Raw genomic sequence first — 16,877 nt, forward strand, 5'->3', positions numbered from 1 at the left:
TCATTGCAAATGGATGATGCCCTAGAGGCTGAACGACAAAAAAAAAAAAAAAAAAAAAAAAAAGCCTGGGAAAAGAGCAAGTTTTTTTCTTAGTGTAATGGATGCATCTGCACCTTCTCTTAGTGCTCTTGTGATAATTAAAATAAGGTATGAAGAAGGGAAAATATATCACCAGGCTGCCTGTGTGAGATGGGATGTGCCTTAGCTCCCAGTCAGTGGCTTTCTACAGTGAATAAATGAAAGCAAAATTCGGCCTTCCCATGAAAAAGAGGTAGTGATAAGAAGGCAATCTACCAAGAAAAAAAAAATCAGGCACAAGTTGAGTTAATAAAAAAATAAAGTCTCTGAAGGAGGCAAAGTTGCCTTTATTTCTTTTTTCAGGTACTTTCTCTCATGGAGATCACTGGAAGCATATTTGTATTGTTCCAGTGTCTGGTCACTTTGCAGAAAAAACCGTCTCCCTTGTTTTGGTTCTAGGAGCTACTTAGGAAAGTAGTGTTTTGCATCTGTCACTGTGTTTTATTTCTGGGAAAAAATAAGTGGTGGAAAGGGGATGGTAAATTACGATTATCTCTTGGGAGGGGCCCAGTGTCTCCAACATTATGAATTCTGTCTCCCTCTAAATAAACACCCAACCTCATTTTCTTTGTTTCACCTCTAACCCTCATCTGCAGCCTTTACAATCCCAGGGGGTGAATCCTGAAGTAAAACAAACTGCAAGGAAAGGAAGCCAGGAGGGAGCCGCAGTGCCTGCAGATTAACAGAGCCTTCTGCTCTCCAGCCAACCTTGACAAAAGGATCCAATCCTGAGCTGACCTTCAGGGGGAAAAGCAAAACAAAAACCACCTTGACTTGAACTTTCAAGACCGCAGGAGTATAATGCTTAGTTTGATGTCTCCTAAAGGGAGCAGGGAGTTAGAAATGCCAAACACCTGTCTTGCAAACCCAAATGCTAACAACTTACTGTGAAATCTGAGCCACAATTCACGTGGATTTGAAAAATTTAGGATTTGCTCATCACTGCTTCTAAAACATTCAGTGTTGCTAAAAAGGCCTAAAATTTCCCCGTTATGATTGTCTAGGCAAATCAATAACATTTGGTTAAGCAAATAGTAAATTCTGTTGAAACATCGACATTTAAATGCAAGTTTTCACTAAATAAATATTTCTGCTTAGGAAGCAGGTCCTGCCTTCCAGCTGAACTCTGCTCTTTTCCCTGTAGGCAGAAAGGAAGAGAACAAGTCAGCCCTGACTTCATAAAAACCCACACTGGCATGAATATAGGGTGACTCAATTTTTAAAGAAGTTTTTTATTAGAACTGAAATGTTAGAGTATTTTCCTCTTTCTAGTTATCACTCTGCTTAAACATATCAACAGCTGTGCAGTTGCGAACATGTATTGTTTGAGTGAAATGTATTGTTTGGGTGAAATGTATTGTTTGGGTGAAATGTATTGTTCGAGTAAATGTATTGTTTCATTCCCCTTGGCTATAGGCTGTGTTTAAAAAATACTGAGTTGTGACAGCATGTCAAGAACGAAGCCTCTCCTGTAACTGCTTTTTTACCTGTTAGATTAAAATTTCAGGACAGCAAGGTGATGAAACACTTGCCTTTCTCTTAACATTAATTGTTACCTGTTTTCCAACCAAAACAAAAAGGTAAACACTATGATGAAATAAAGTAGGCACTATGATGAGCTAGCATCTGTCAGGGAGAGGCTTTGGGGCAGGGGACTGTCACCTTGGCAGTGCCAGTGGTGTAGCAGTGTGGCTGCTGAGTGCCAGGCTAGTCTCTGCTTTTGGGACTTTTTCACTCCAAAGGCCTGCGGTATAAATCCCCTTCTTGTTGCTTGGGAGGAAAATATTGATGCACTAAATCTCCTCCTGGCACTTGGCTGTGACAGTGGGGAGGGAGGAGCAGAACAGGGTCAGGGTCCTGCCCAGGCTGGGGATGCTTGTATTGGTGTGCAAATCAGGGCTTGTGTCAAGCAGGTTGCTTTGAAATGCTCAATTTGTTGAGTTCTGGCTGTGAAGTAGCTATTTCATCAGTGGAAGAAGATTTATTAACCAATTTTTTATGGCTATCGACAATGGCTCAGCTCCAGCAGGGTCTCAGGCACTTTTATGAAGTGCAGTGTGTTCCAGAGGTAGAGGTGTTTTATATTGTTCTGGTATTTTAACCCAGTGATCTAAGCCCTCTATCCTGAAAATTCTTAAGGTTATGCATAATTCATTCCGGTCCCAGGGGCTGTTTTGTCCCTGCTGCTGGCAGGGCTTTGTTGAGCTCTGCACTGGGTACCTGCTCTCAAAGTGGGCTCTGGGGGAGCCCCTCCTGGCCATGGCATTTGCTTGGCCAAAGCACGGAGGGGAGCTGAGAGTTGATGTCAGCATTCAGTCACAGTCACACCACTGGTGGCCATCTACTCAGTGCTTTCCCTTGAGCAGTGATCTGGCTGCCCTGGCTGTGGCTAGTGATGGGGGAGCAAAAGCCCGTGCTGGACACAATTCAAGGGCCAAATTAGTGTGGATGTGTGTTTGTCAGGGCAGCATCTCACCTGGCTCTAGAGCCTTGTCCTAGGCTGCAGCTTCCCCTTTCTGTAGGTGGTGTAGGGACGTTTCCTCACCTAAAGCCTTTTATGCTTTTGCACACAAGAAATCACGTGTGCTAAGACTGCAGCAGACCAGCTCTCTAAGTCTACCCAGTGCACAAAGTTGTGCTCTCAGCCATCATCCCCCTCTGTCTCACACAGTGCATGATGATCAGGGTTTTAATTACATGAATGCATGCAATGTTTTTTCACAACACCTTATTGAATCTCCCCCCCCAGCCATCTGAGTCCTGTTCTGGCTGGCTGCAATCTCTGCAGCTCTTCATCTCACATCCTTGCTCCGGCCCTCCCTCCCCTGGATGCCTTTCTCTGCTCTGTCCACAGGGCTGGAGGTGCAGGGTGCCCTGCCTGCACTGGAGCAAACTCTCCCTGGCAACAGGTACTGTTCCCAGCCTCCCTAGCTGTTATCAGTCCACAATAATCTTTCCCTTATTTGGTTTTTTTTTTTTTTTTTTTTTTCCCTGGGGGACTCTAGGGGACAGCCACAATTATGTTTCTTCCAACCCAGTTCCACCTGGCTGTTTGGTAGTAGGAGAGCAGATAGGAGAGTGGTTCCCTCATGAGGGACTCCCAGGTGGGTGAGCAGAGCCAGGCTCTGCCAACCTCCACTGACAAGCAGTTTCCTCTCAGGATGGGACAGACCCAAATGTGGGGATCTTCCTCTCCATAAATAAGAAGTACAAACACTCTCTTGTAAGTGATTTTTTTTGTGAAGCTTTTATATCAGAAGCTGGAAACACTTTCTTTTTCTTCATCAACAGACGACAGAAATAATTTTTTTTTGTTTTTGTAAAAAATGCACCAAATTTGGGGCCTGCTCAGATATTCATTTATGATAATGCAAATGAAACTTGCCATATGTTTTTGTTTTAAAAAACATCTTGTACCAAAGCATAATGTTTCTAGTTGTGTTTATATGCTGGGTTAAAATTGCTTTACAGCACCTTTTTGCTATGGGATGGATTGGTTGTGGAGTTTTGTAATCTTTGCCTTCATTACTTGCTCTGTTATCTGTCCTGATTTCTGCTGTGCTTTATTGACTGTGGGATAATTTTGTCTGTAGAAAGGTTGCAACCCTTTACCTCTTTGAACTGAACTTTGTCTCCTTATATCTGCTGCTGGCAATTGGTGCTCCTGCCTTTCTCCTGTAATAGAGAGGGACTCTATGGCCCCAGGGACTTGTGCAGCCTTCTGGGTCTCTGACCCATTCTTCAGTGCCCCCCTTGCTTCCTGCACTGTGTGACGCAAAACCCTGGTGGTTCTGCTGGCATCTTGCAGCTCCCAGGAGAGCTACAGGCTCCAGGAGGAATTTTATGGCAAGCACCTTATCGTAGATTATGGCTGAACATACACAAGCACTCCCAGTGACCAGTGTAATCCACTCTTTACTGACATGATTTGACTTTATTTTTTATTTACACAGGGAGGCTTGGGTGGAGTGTTATGAACACGGTATCAGAAAAACAGTCTGCTCCACCTCGGGGCTGCACACGTGCTGGAGCCAGCGCACCGAGGGCTCCAGCAGCCATCCCTGTGTATGGAGTGTCTCCACATGTGGGAAGCGTTCCACTTTCTCCTGTGAGTGTCTGAGCAAGCAGGTTAGAGTGCCCCAGTAATCTTCAGTACATGGCCAAGCATTCGGTGACATTCCCTGTGTCACAGTGGCCGTGGATGAGGCTGCAGGAGTGCTGAGCACAGCAGCGAGCCGGTGCCCGCTGAGCACGGCCAATCCTTATCAAAGCAGTGCATCCCTTCTGGGACTGCACCCTAGCTACACATTAATATTTGATCATTCATGAGCAATTTGCAAATCTGTAATGAGTAATGAAATATCCTGGGAACTGTTTGCTCACAAATAGTTTCCAGAGTATTTCAATACATAAGAGAAATTTTTTAAGTATGTAGTTGCCAGTATTGGGACTTGTGAGTTGCCTGCTCCTGAGGAAAGTGCTGCTGCAGGACAGATGGATCTGCTTGATCACAGCTGTCAGAGTTTTTTTCTCACAGTGGATAAAAACATCAAACAGTGAGATTACAGGGGTCTGCTACATATATTATTGAGTGAAAATTAATCAGAAATACAATATACACAGGTAATTTTCAGTCTTCACTTGACTTTCTTATCTTACTGATTTCTTCCACACTCAGTTGCCCACCTGGACTCTTAGATACTAAATCTATTTTTCCTTGATTTTTGCTAGTGTTTTGCCAACAGCTTTCTAAAAGTCTGGTACAGTCAAACAGCATTAGCAGCAGTGAAATATGGGGTTTCAAAACAGGACAGTGGAGTACAGACAGAAAAGGTCACTAAGAGTTTTTACCTGGACCAAGGTGAAAGTTTTTGGCACAAAGGGAAAATCAGAGCGTGCGATAACCTATTTTCTCCCCTGAAAATATCCATGTATGCTATACAAAATTAACATAAATAGCAACATGTGAACTTATCCCAGCACTGTAACACAGCATGGATGAATTGCTTTTAGCCTTCAGTGCTCCTACGGCATATGGAGGCTTTTGCTGCAGCCTCTGGATGACTGCACTGGGCAAAGATCTGATGGGATGGCTGCAGCCAGCATGAGGAAGCATACGGGGTTGAACTCAATTGCATACAGCTCTTTGCTGATGCTGTATTACACAGCATGTGGACCAGGTGAGTTTGGCTCTTGAGATGCTGTGTTTCATGGGCATTGCAACCCCAAAGCTCCCAGCTCCCAGAGGGGGGCAGATCCTTCACCAGGGCCAGCTGGGTGCACAGCACAGGCAGGTGTCTGGCAGCAAGAGATCTGCTCCTTCAACAGGCCAGCTTGCAGAGAGCACAGAGATAACCCCACACCTTCAATTCAACACCTAACTGCAGGCTGCAAAGGCTGGCAGTCTGTGCTTGGGGCCAGCCTGGGTCAGATTGCCTTGCAGGGGCACTGTCACTGTCACTGCCATTGCTGTCACTAAACAATCCTCTGGGTATTGAGTCAGTGAAAGCTGGACCAAAGGTCTCCTGTCTCTCAGGAAAGCATCTGACTTGGTGAGCTTTGGGTTAAACATATTCTAAAATACATAAAAATGTGTCTATAAACTTTATAAATAAAGTAATCTTGATCTTCTGGCTGAGGATGAGGATTATATATCAGTAGTAAATAAATTATTTTATAATTGTTTAATATTTTGTATAATGAACAATATATCCAATAGAACCTGAGTAGAGTGCCCTGTCCAGCTGACCACACACTCATTCTTTGCTCTTCTCCCTGCTTTCTCTGGCCAATCCATATGTTCTCCAGCTAGGAAGTAGAAACTCCTAAGAAAATTTCAAATCCATTCCAGATATGAGCTACAGCTTCCAACCAAATGTGGGGTGGGAGTGGAAACCTAAATATAGGATCACTGTGATACCTGTATATGCACAAGCACGTGTGAGAAGCCACAGATCTGTAGGTATGTACTTCCCAGGCCAGGATGTGTGGCAGCAGCCACAGTTCTCCACATCAGCCTTCAAGATGATCGATGGAGATCATCTCAGCAGAGATCATCAGACAGGAGACCTGTTTCCAGGGGCACCATGTTTCTGGGCCATGTCCTTAGAGAAGTCATCCTTACAACTGATCTTTCCAGGGCTGATGTGGACTTCTCCAGGGTGCTGGTAAGCAATCTGCTTTGTGTTGTGGCAAAACTCTCTGCCCAGAGCAGACAAACCCTCTTCTACAGACAGGTTAGAGAAACTTTTCCCTCAGAGTATGCACAAAATCAGAAATTATTCTTTGAAGTTTCCTTCCTTCTTTTCCCACCAGTCAAGAAATGTTCACACAATTTGTTAAAAATAAGAAAAAGTACTTAAAATGCTGCTCTAAAATTATGAGTGTGTGGGAAAACCCCTACTTGGCCAGAGGAGGAAGCAGCAGAGACATGGCAACAATTACAGCTGAGTCTGTTTATGTTTGTTCTCCCCAAAACAAGAATGAAGAATGGTACTAAATACAATTCATCACCAGCCACTGGTGAGGGAGAGAGGCTGCTGAGTCACAGCCACGTTCAGCTTTGTGCCCAGAAGGGTCGGAGCAGCCAGACTGCAATGGCTCCTGCACCCCCCTCCCCAGGGACAGTGACCTCAGGACTGGGGTGCTGCAGGGGCAGGTGTTGGTCCTACCACCTACTACCCTGTCTGTGCCAGGGATGATCACCCCTACAAAGGGACAGGATTGCTCCTCTGTGGGATTTCTCTGCTCCCTCTGCGTGTAGCCACACTGGTGTTTCTGTTCCAGCTTCAGCAGAGTGCAGGATCGAGCCACTTCCTCCTCCCTGCTGTCCAGAACATTGCAGCTGCAGATAGCACAGGTCTAGAGAGGCAATCAGACACTCTGGAGGAAGGGACTTGAAGGAATCTTTCTAGTCTGTTGTGCATAAAGCAAATTTTTAAGAACCTGTTCCAGTTGGTGACTGGGATGGCTCCCAAGCAAATACATCTTCCCTTAGACTTCCCTGCCTGGTGAGTGTGCAATGTTATCACACAAGCATCTCTTGAAACCTCTCTCTGATTTCTCTGCTTTGCCCCCTCAAGGCAAACAGATGGAAGTTTAATCCTCTCCCCTTAGTGTCTCTGGATTGCAAAGCCTTTGTCAAAAGGGAGCCTGAGATCTTAAAACCTAATGCTTTTTCCTAGATATTGAGATAATTGCTATGGGCTAGACACAAGGAGAATAAAGAAGCCAGGCTAGTCAAATGGTAAATGGCAGGAAATGATAACTAGATAATGGAAAAAGTAGTTAAAATTATTTTCTTCATGTCTTTATATACTGATTTGTTGCTAGAACAAATGGAAATGAGCTTAATGGATTCTTCTCTGCTCTGAAGGTTTGAGAATCGGTGCATTGAATTTATGCCAAATTAGGGAAGAGTCTGGGTATTTCCTAGCCAACAGGATGAGAGAAAAGCAAGACAAAAGAAATTAGATGTTTTTCCCATTCCAATTTCTAACAGGTTAGGAAGCAATGCAGGTAGATGTAATAGCAACTGGGGTGACTCTCTTCCAGCTTGTTTCTTACTGGGTAAGGCACAAGCAGCCAGGTGCAGAGGGGAAGCAAAGCTTAGTGGCTTTGGGATGGATTGTCTTTGATTAGGTGATGCTGTGAGTGGCTTGGCTGGACTCTAATGAAGGCCCTTTCTGCTGGGGATGTTGAGGGAGCTGACACCTCTTCCAGCCACAATTCCAGGATACTGGGGTCCTGCAATGGATCTCATGCCTGGGATGGCTTTTCTTCTCAGAGACTCTTTGGAAAGCAGACGTTCTTCACAGTGTGCCTCTCAGTGTGTGCTCACACTTATGTGAGTATGTGGAAATCAGAAAAAAAATAAAGGCCATGCAGAAGATTTTACTTTCCAGGACAATTTACTGCACAAATTTTATTATTGTTAATCTATTATTTGTGTAGCTCCTGCTGCCTGAATTAAACAAATGACCACAGATGGCTGTCAGCTGATGCTTTCTCCTGAACAGGAAGAACAGCAGCCCTGGAGATACTGGCTTGGGCAGGTATCTGTTGCTGCAAACTCAGCTTTGTGGCATTGACCAGCAAGACAGCATCGATTTCTGCATCTCAAGCTCTGTGAGAGAGCAAGCCCTTCTTCATCATAGCTGTGGCTTTATTTAATCCTCACTGTATGCAAGCAACAACAGGAAGACTCTTGACATTTTCAATTGTCAGATGGTCACATTCCTGTGGAAATTGTCCTGTCTGAAGCAACCTCTTGAGAGTGGTGCCTGTGCAGAGAGAGTGAAGGGAAGGTCCTTCCATCTCTCAGTCCCCAGCAGTATTTGCATGCCATGTGCCCTATGGTTTGGTGAGAGAAACTTACTCCAAGAAGAACCTCAGGGTCTGGCTGTCTATCCCCATCAAGAAGCAATGAGCAAAGTGGAAGCAACTAATTCAAGTGTTGTGAGCAAGGGTACTTTTGTTGCGTGGAAAATATGTGGTTGTCCCTTTTAAATTGGAAGTACTGTGTAAAATATTGTGGTGTGTCGCAGGAACAGTGCAGCTCCAGGGTAGATCAGACCAGTGTAAGGGCAGAGATCAAATATAACTTCTTCTGTATTGACATAATGCACATTGCAGTTTCAGTCCACCATAGCACAAAAAAAAACTATTAGAAGGCAAACTACACAAATGATCAATGATGTTAATTACAGTTCTCAATGAGGGAGATAATAGCAATGCAAGGGAAAGTAAATACTTATTAGCTCTAAGGAGCATCCTGTTATCTGTATGAAAAACAAACACATTTGTCTAGGCACCACCTTAATGGCTCCGGCTAGGAGGAGGCGGTGTGCTTACTTCACCCAGATGTTGGCATCAGTACCATGTCTGAGGGAAAACAGAAGAAGCTTTGCTGACGCTAATGGATATAAACGTGGTCTTAAAATTCACCTCAGCTGGTGCCAGAATACCAGTCTGTCACCTAACAGCTAGGGCAGGTGTTAAGTACCACTTAGCAATATGCTATATATTATAAGTGTAATATAGTACATTATACAACCCCCTCTCCCTCCTGGCCTTCTGAAATCCTTTTGAAGATCTCATTAGCCCTATTGCAAAGGCAATGGACACTTAGATTACAGGTAGGTGGGATGTGCTTTGTTCCAGAAGGCCTCTGGAACAAAGATGGAAAACTATTTTAGTATTTTCTTTAAGATCCAGATGACAGTTTTGCTGAAAGCTGTTGTGGTTTCATGTTTGGAGGTGCTAAAAATCCCAGTGGTTACAGGGTGGGTGGCAAGAGCTCAACATTTCTGGATGTCAGGCCAGGCACGTCTCACTGGCCACCTCTCTTTAACCACCTCCAAAAGATTCCCCAATTTATTGCCACTTAGGCTTCAGCCCTGTCTCAGAGTTCTCCATTAGTGGTATAATGAACTGATACAATGCTAAGTCAAAGGATTCAGAGCTAGTGTGCAGTAAACATAAACATATGTTTAGTGCTGGGTTATAAACTACTGTAGCCAAAGTGGGCAAGTGTTACAAACTTCAAACACGAAACAGATGCAAGTTAATTCGAGGCATGAAAGTGATGACAATAGAAGTGAGCTGTAGCAAGGAAATGAAATGTTAGTTTAGGCAGAAGTTGCTGCAGCTCTGCCTTGCACTGGAAATGCCTGCAGTTTCTGCTGAAGATGGGAAGGCATAGACATACTTTATTGGGACAGCCAAGCATGTTGTCCATATGTCAGAAATGTAAGTCACTGCTGAGTGAATGTGTGAAGGAAATACAATCTGACAGGCTTTTGGAAGCTGGGAATTGGCTTGCCATGAGGTCACAGAATCACAGAAAAAACTGAGTTATAGGGGACACATGATGATCATTGAGTCCAACTCCTGGCCCTGCATAGGACAGCACAAGGAGTCACACCTTGTGCCTGACAGCATTGTCCAAAAACTTCTTAAACTCTGTCCTGTTTGGTTCTGTGACCACTTCCCTGAAGAACCTACTCCAGTGCCCAGTCACCTTCTGGGTGAAGAACCTCTTCCAGATATCCATCCTAAACCTCCCCTGACACAACCTCAGACCATTCCTTCATGTCCTGTCACTGGTCACCAGAGACATCAGTGCCTGCCCCTCCTCTTCCCCTCAAAAAGAGCTTGTAGACTGCAATGAGGTCTCTACTCAGTCTCCTCCAAAGGGAACAAACCAAATGACCTCAGGCACTCCTCACACAGCTTCTCCTCAATGCTCTTCACCATCCTTGTTGCCCTCCTTTGGACATTCTAATTGCTCAATGTGTCTGAAGCTGGACTGCAGCAGAACTGTAGAACAGTTTGGGAAGGGACTTTAAGGATCATCTAGTTCCAACCCCCCTGCCATGTGTGCCAGGGTTTACAGTGCCCAGTGTGCCATGAGAAAGCAGATGTCCCACAGGACATCCCCTGGGAGAGTACTGGGCTCCTCAGGTGCTGCTGTGGCACGGCAGCCATCCAGCACTCAAGGGCTCAGTTCTGCCCTTCCCCTCAAACTTCCCAGCCCTCGTTCTCTGCCAGGAGAAACTTCCAGGCACTGGCCAGGGCTGGTAGGTGCCCAGCTGATGACATGAGTCCCACTAAGGAGGCAGAGGTGCTTCAACAAGGCTAGGCAACCCCTGTGACCACAGGGCTGCCTTCAGTTCCAGAGTGTGTCCCTGCCTTGCTCTTGGCTTTCCTCTTCCCTATCACTGTAGACAAAAGATTTAGTGACTCTTCTTCCCATAAATCGTTGCCCTAGTTACTTATACTTTGCTCCTTTGCCTATCATCTGAGTAGTTCTAAAAGCAGTAGTTTGAAGAAGTTTTTGTTTTATACATCCTTGTGAGCTGATGTCCTCCCTGGCCATGCATATTTCTGTGGTTCTCATGGAGATTGTGGAACAAGATGGGTATTTGGTGTGGGAAGGAAAATAAAAACTCCAAAGAAATGCCTTAATAGCTGTAGCTCTGAGGTAACTATGGAAGCCTTGGATATGTTTGTTCCCTTAGTCCCAGATGAGCAAGTGTGCGTGTGCCTCTCAGTCCTGTGCAAGCCTGTGCTTCAGCAGACAGGCTGTCTTTGTCCTCCTCTAGTGCTGCTCTGATGTTCTGCCTTCCAACATGTTCTACACCTCTGCTTCAGGCAGACTTGGGAGCCAAAAGGGCTACCCACAAAGCAGATGGTTTAAAATAGCTCCCCTGACAAAAAGAGCATTGCTGTTCAGCTGCTCCTTCTTCCCTCCCGTGGGCACCAGCAGCAGCCTTCTGGCTCCCAGGGCCAGCAGCCTGCTCACACCTCTGCTGGGGGCACTGCAGCCCCTGCCCTGCCTGCTCAGCCCAGCGGCAGCACCGTGTCCCTCCAGTGCCAGCACACAGGACAGAGCAGGGATGCTCGCCCCGCCATGAGCCAACCCTGCCCCAACACCCCCACGCAGTTCGGGCCTTGGTGAGGCACTTGAGGGATTAGCTGCAGTAAAAGTCCTCCTCTAAATGAGAATTTCAGGTTGGAGCCTGAAACCGTAGCAGTTTGGAAAGCACGCCGTGGCTGTCAGGGAGTGTTCGCAGGCAGTAAAATAAAGCCGATGCCTAATTCCAGTTTCACCAAGGGGCGCTGAGCGCCGGGTCCGAGCTCCTGCACACAAACAGCGATGGGCAGGGCCGTGCCGGGCGCTTCCCCTCCGGGAGACACACAGGTAACGGTGTCAGACATTGCTCTCTGCAATTACAGCAGCACTCGCTCCTTCGGTGCCAAATTACAGTGACGGGGGCAGGAATTACACTTACGTGTTATCCTGCCCTCCCTTCACTGGGGTGGGGGCAAATCCAGGACTGGGAATTTACAGACCACAGCAGAGTTAGGCAGGAACAAAAAAGGGACTTCCCACCATTTGTGGAAGTTGAAATTGAAACAAGCAGAAAAGAATCACCAGCCCAGAGAAGGTTGTAATTACTCTATAATCAGCTGCTCAGGTAACAAAATCACTGGCACAGTGCTAATAGGAGGGTTTCAGCATCAGAGCACAGATGAAAGCGGGGAAGCTCAGATGTTGATATTTTTATTTGGGGAATTCTTTCCCCCTCTAATTATTAAAAAAAAAAAAAAAAAAAAAAAAAAAAAAGCAAGCCAGATTGCTGGAAGTCACTGTACCAGGAGGAAGGCTGGAGGAGATGGGCTGGTGGGGATTTCTATCCACACTGAGCTGTCCCTCGGGGCTGGGTACTTTGGTCCCAATTCTGCCCTGGCAGGGGACAGGCTGCATTGATGGGGAGAACTCTGCAGGGGCATGGTCTGGCTGAGGTGACACCACCCTTCTCCTGGTGCATGCTGGCTCTGGGAGGACATGCCGTGCAGGAGTGGCTGCAAAGCACATGTGTGAGCAGGGAGAGGATGCAGAGCCTTGTCTCAAAACTCTGACTTACATGAAGTTTCTAATGCCACGATCAAGTGCTGTAAGTTAGTTACATCCTTCAAATCTTAGGCAAAAATAAGTAATTTGGTTAGAGCTTCCAGGTGGTGTATGCCAGGTAAAAGTATGCAGCAATGTCACCTGTGGTGAAGCACTGCCATGCAGGTAACCATTAAATACAACTCCTTACACAAGGAAGGATTACTCACATGGACAAGGGAAAGAACTGGAAATGCTCTGCCACAAGGGTGCAAGGTCATATTTCATTTCTGTAGTGTTTTCTCTCCTCTGGAGGCAGCCAGCAACTAAAGCAAAATTCTAGTCTTTGAAGAATTCCCTTATTAAAGTTTGCCCATCTCCTTTGCTGCTCCAAGATGTCTCTTAGGAACTGCTCAATTCATACAGAAGGTATTTTGCTTTGTGTATATGAATATTTTTTATTATTATTTTTTAATTGAAAAATTTCTTTCCCTTCCCACCATCCCTTCAGGTCAGGATAGATGTTGTTTGACACAGAAAGGTTTTTTTTTGGCACGTTGAATTAAACCTTCCTGACTTTGGCAAAGAATGACTGCAGGGCCAAGATAATTGAAAGGGGCTGATTTGGTGACTTATCTCCCTAGTTCAGTCTCAGCAGCACTGCCTGCTACAGAGCTTTGATAACTGCTGCTGGACACAACACAAAGCAAGAGTCTAATTGTCTTTCAGGAAGTTTTTCTATCAACCCCTTCTCTGCAGTTTGATAAGTTCTGTTGCTTTGGAAAAGTCCTTAGACTTCCTGACAGGTCTGAATTTGGTCTGTGAGAAGCATGGGTGGCCCTGAGGCCCCTCATCCCTCAGCTGCCCCACAAGTAGTGCTAATGCCCCAGTTGCTTGCTCAACCCATCCTTGGCTCCCTATGGAGTCCATCAGTGGGAAAAACAAACAAGTCTATACAAGAGTGCCCAAATTCAGAGAGGGCAGCTGTGGAGGATGCTGTGGTACTGAGCTTGAGAAAGTGTACTGGGAAAGACAATATTACCTCCCCACTACACGGTAAAATTACCTGGCCTAAATATTTGTGAATTTGCTCTAGCAGTGATTAAATGATATGTTTTGAAAGATCTTTTTTTCACTCAGAGAAATACAAAAAGAGCAGTTTATAATTGCTTCTGTTTCTTTGTATGGTAATCTGAAAACATCAATGGTCAAACTCACCATAACTGGATTTAAAGGCAGCCTGCGTAGTAAGAATCCATTTTATCTCCAGCTCTTTCTTAATGGGGGTCTGTGGTGGTGAAACCCTCTGGTGTGCATCCTTCCTCTCCTTGGGTATCTCTGGAGCCCCACTGCTTCCAGGTGAAGGCTGCCCACAGTGCTGAGGGGGCTTTCCCAGCCTAGTCAAGTTTATACACACAAGGACCCAGCAAGGGGATTAGGTCACACGCTGCTTAACTTTCAGTTATTCAAAGCAAAAAAGGCTTTATAAGGTCATTAGTATGCATCACTGCAGAAGGAATGCCTGCGCTAGCTGCCTTTTATGACCTGCATCTCCTCAAGCTGGCCAGGTGAACATTTCTGAGTAGTGTCTGCCTCCAAGAGCTGAGCTTCTGCAGAGAAAGCACAGCCCGGGTTTGGGTGGCATCACCTCTTGCTAGCCAGGCAGGTTTCAGTGCTCAGCTGAACAGAGCTGCCTCGAGGACTGCAGGACTTGGATCACCACAGGTCTGTGTTCCTCACCTGCCTCTTTTCCCCTCTGAGGGACAAGAAGGGTACTAGTTTTAGCATTACTTTGGCTTTAGTCCCTTGGCTTGCTCTTTAGGCATCACACTTCTCCATAGCTACTTTGAGATTGTCATCTAACGGGTCACAGCCACTTCTGAGCCAGACTGGATTTATGCAGGTGAAGCACAGAAACTCCACAGCTCAATGCCATTTCTACTCAAACCTCAGGCACAAAGTTTAGCTGAACATGAATGCCAAGAGCTTAATTTGGATCTGCTGGTCAAGGTTTTGATGTTATCTTTGCTCTGCAAAAAAAAAAAAAACAAACTGGTATAAACTGAATGAAAGTATCCTAAGTATAACTGGATATATTCTTTGCACAAGCTGTGTTAAGCTTTGAATTAGACTCTACCAGCCCTTAATGTCTCTCCTAAGCTTTTCTGTTGAATGTTTGCACCATTTCAGGAGAAATAAGGATTATTTAACTGAAAGAGCTTTGATAGATTTGAAGGCTCCAAAGATCAGTTGACTTGCAGAGGGAAAAGAGAGTATTTAAAACCAAAGCAAGGGTTATTCTGAGGGTTCATTCTTTACTTGAAGACAGCTTAGGAATGATTTAACAGGGTTAAATTCAGAGAGAAATATCTTGAAGTCCTCTAGGAGACATATTCTTGCAAGATTGCCAGCTAGTTTATAACTGAGATTCCTCATTCTCCGTGGGGGTAATTACTGCAGCTGGGTTGGAAAGGCTTCAGTATTAAAACAGCAGTCAAAGAGCTACTGAACACAGGCTCAAATCCACAAGGAGATTCTCAAAGCCTGAGCTGATTAGAGCAGAATAAATCTTGGACTGGATTGCCTGTCCCTGCCTTAGTGTCTCGCACTCAGGGGGTTATGGTATGAATTGGGGTAGGCTGGTGTGAGTGTGTCATGCATTTTAGCTGAGAAATGAGCTTTGCTTTTTCTGGGAGGTTGCCTGAAAGAGCCACTTAGAGTGAAAGCCTGAGGTAAGGAGTTCAAGACCAAGACATGTAATATCCAATAGCAACATATTTTTTAAAAAAGCCAAAATCATCCAAAGCCCCCAGATTTTCTTTCTCCATCAGCCATGAATATCCTGAGTTGGAAAGGACCCACAAGGACCACCAAGTCCAGCTCCTGGCCTGGCACAGGACAACCCCAAGAATCACACCATGTGCCTGAGAGCACTGTCCAATGATTTCTTCAATGCTGTCAGGCTTGATGCTGCGACCTGGGGAGCCTGTTCCAGCATTTGACCACCCTCTGGCTGAAGAACCTGGCTGAGGAGCCAAGGGACACATTTCGATCAATGCTTTCTGGGCAGTTGCTTGTCTTCAGTAAATCCGGGATAAAATCCACATAAAGGCCTGTCAGTGCTTCTGCAGTCTGAATGGGTGCATGAGAGGCTCTCACTCCTCTGCAGGGTTTTGCCCAGTTCTGTCTTTCCTGCCATGTGGGAGGAGGGTCCAGAGGGTGCTGCCAGGTTCCTGGGCCCCTGGGTAGCCGTGATGTGTCTCCAGATGGGTTTCACAAGGAGCTGCTGCATCACCCTGCCCCTGCTCTCAGTCATCCTCTTGTTGTGACTTTCCCAGCCCATCACCTGTCTGGTTGACAGCAGGACCAGGAGTCTTTCATCCAGGCAAAGAAGAATTTTCTCTTTCCTTTGGTTTCAGTGGAGCTGTGGAGTGGGTGAAAAGGAAAAGGAGGGAGCACCTGTGAGTTACTGCATTGCATGTTGGGATTTGAACTCAGAACACTCCAAACACAGAGCTGTAAGTCACAACATATTTTTTCCAAACCCTGCTGCAGTGCTGGGTGCTGGAAGAGCACTTGCTTAGGGAACTGTGAAAGAACACACACCTTGGCCTTTCCTTCCCATTTCAGTCTGCTTGTGTTAATTGGTTAACCTGAGCATGTTTGGTTTATCTGCACAGAAACCACAAAAGAGTATTTTTTCACATAACTGGCTGATGTATTTTACCAGTCATATTCTGAAAAAAACAGTTAAAGAAATAATTTTCACTTTTTTGTTTAAGCTTGGCGACACAACAGGAAAATGATCATTAGGGAGGAAAGATTAAGTACCATCTAACAGGAGACACACGAACAGTTTGTCTGGATGTCGGCATGGTCTTTTTGAAGACTATTTGGAGATTTTTTTTTCCTAGTAACATTGGTGACTTCTGCCATTTCCAGCTCTCCCTGGCAGTTTCCAAAGTGCCCTGCGACTACAGGCAGTGTGCTCTGCCAAGGAGCCCTTTTCTTAGGGCAAATTTGCATTTCAAAAACATTGTTCCTTAAACAACAAGAAACAGAAGTCAAATGTGATGCAATAAATGTTTCTGACAGAAGCAACATGGTGACCAGTTGGGAATTTGGAGGGTGCTTGTTTGTGCTCCTCCCACTGCAGGTCTGGGGAAGCAGGAAGGATTTACAGCCTGATGTGTTCTGAGAGCCTGATTCAAGATCCTCACTTGAATTTCCCATCCCTGGCCCAAAGAAAAGGCACTTTCTGGGTCTGAGGTTATTGGCGACGTTTTCAGCAAAGCCCTCTGCAGGCCCTGGCCACCTGGAGCCAGACCAGCAGCTGGGCTCTAGCAGTGTTAAGAGCAGTGTTAAGAGGCTTTCTTGAGCTTTTGGCTGGTGAATAGCTCAT

Source organism: Lonchura striata, chromosome 1, assembly GCF_046129695.1.
Source record: "Lonchura striata isolate bLonStr1 chromosome 1, bLonStr1.mat, whole genome shotgun sequence".
In the NCBI taxonomy this organism is placed as follows: Eukaryota; Metazoa; Chordata; class Aves; order Passeriformes; family Estrildidae; genus Lonchura; species Lonchura striata.